Here is a 1934-nt window from a genome sequence, read left to right as displayed (position 1 = left end):
GTTCAGCATTATGCTTAATGACACTTTGACATACAGAGTGGAGGAGCAGGGGCCTGATTCCCAAACCTTGGTAGACAACCCGCTCTGCCTCCTGGGCCCTGTTTCAGGAAGCCGGTTTAGTGGAAAAACTGAGTAAGTATACCCTGAGTTAACGAAAACTCTGGGTTTTCGGTTTCACAAAGCGAGTTCAGATGAAGCCTCAGTGAGTCACTATGACGACACACTCCGTGAAGCTAACCTGCCCCCTAGCAGGTTTACTACAACTAACCCTGACTGTCTCCGCCCCTTTGTCGGAAACCTGACAGTAGGAAGTGTTGGACATGGCGTGCCCCTTCCTTGAAGAGCCAGTAGATCGTGAAGCCCAAATTCTCCGCAGAGCTCTCCGCCGGGAGAGAGTGATCAGAGCGCGTTTGGACATTTTATCATTTCCTGATGATTTTCTGTGTGAACGTTACCGTTTCTCAGCACAATCTATAAGTTATTTGGATAACATCCTCAGGCCATATATTACGCATGTGACACATCGTGGACATCCTCTCAGTTCTGTACATATTATTTGTATTGCACTTCGGTTTTTTGCAAACGGGAGCTTTCTGTATAATATTGGTGATGCTGAGCACGTTTCCAAGGCTACCGTCTGTCGGGCAGTCAGGAATGTTACAGTTGCACTGAAACGTCTCCTGTACTCGTTTGTGTTCCCCGGTCATAGACCCACAAGATTTATCAAAGAGGGATGCCACAAAATTGCAGGTATCAGGATGACCAAAACTTAATTTATGATGTGGTGCTACTTGGACTACTACTTAAATTTTACATTTATTTTCAGGGTTCCCAGGCGTGATTGGCTGTACAGATGGCACTCACATTCCAATCATTGCTCCTTCAGTAAATGAAGGAGACTATGTGAACAGGAAGTCTTTCCACAGCATTAATGTACAGGTACATAGTTCCCTGTAGCATTTCAAACTAACAAATTATTTCATCATAGTAATGGATGCTAATTTGTGTTCTCTGCACTGTGAAGATCATATGTGATGCTGCCAACATTATCACAAATGTGGAAGCCAAGTGGCCAGGCTCTGTCCATGACTCACAAATATTCCGTGAATGTACACTGAGCACAAAATTTGGACATGGTGAGTTGAGAATACTTTAAAATATATAAAGACCAATTGCTTCAGGGACATTTGAACTGAAGTGTATCCTTCTGTCTTAGGAGAGTTCACTGGCTACTTGCTTGGTGATAGGGGGTATCCATGTTTACCCTATTTGCTTACCCCTTACCCTGACCCGGGCCCACAGCAGCGATATAATCTGGCTAATTGCAGGACAAGAGCCAGAATTGAAATGACTATCGGAATGCTTAAGGCCCGGTTCCAGTGCCTGCAAAGACTCAGGGTCACCCCAGAAAGGGCATGTGACATTATTGTGGCATGTGTGATTCTTCACAACATTGCCACAATTAGAGGAGAACACTGTCCTTCTGAACCAAACATCAGCAGTGATCCAAACCATGAACATCCTGACCCTCCCACGGACATACAAGATGGAAGAGCAGTCAGAGACACCATATGTCACAATCATTTCCTTTGACCCATCACCTCAACATGTTGAAAGAAGAATAAACAGATTTTTTGTTCAACTGGCTTTATTGGTCGCCTGTGTTTCCTGTACACAAAGTATTAAAAGATGTAAACCTCAAAGTGTCTCTGTTGCTTCCTCCTCTGTAACAGCTGTCAATGTTTCTTCATTATTTTCCTGTAGTAAAGAAGTTAACAACATTGCTGTTCTACTGTAAACTCATATAATCTGTGGAGTATTACTCACAACTGCATGTTGGTCTGGCTCAACAGGAGGCTGCACCAGATGCAGTACACCACCACCATCAACTGATAGAATATGAGGTTTATACAGGTCACTTATAACTTACAAGG

General features: G+C 43.7%; 1 long non-coding RNA gene across 1 annotated transcript; it reads left to right on the top strand.

The window, feature by feature from the left end:
- Nucleotides 1-328: 328 nt before the first annotated feature.
- On the top strand, nucleotides 329-1703 carry LOC309712714. The gene is made up of 2 exons (XR_014278366.1): nucleotides 329-1136; nucleotides 1217-1703. It is a non-coding gene; the product is annotated as an uncharacterized lncRNA (long non-coding RNA).
- Nucleotides 1704-1934: the final 231 nt, after the last annotated feature.

The sequence above is a fragment of the Aulonocara stuartgranti genome, assembly GCF_965226115.1.
Source record: "Aulonocara stuartgranti genome assembly, chromosome: 1".
Taxonomy (NCBI): domain Eukaryota; kingdom Metazoa; phylum Chordata; class Actinopteri; order Cichliformes; family Cichlidae; genus Aulonocara; species Aulonocara stuartgranti.
This window is presented reverse-complemented; position numbering and strand designations above follow the sequence as displayed.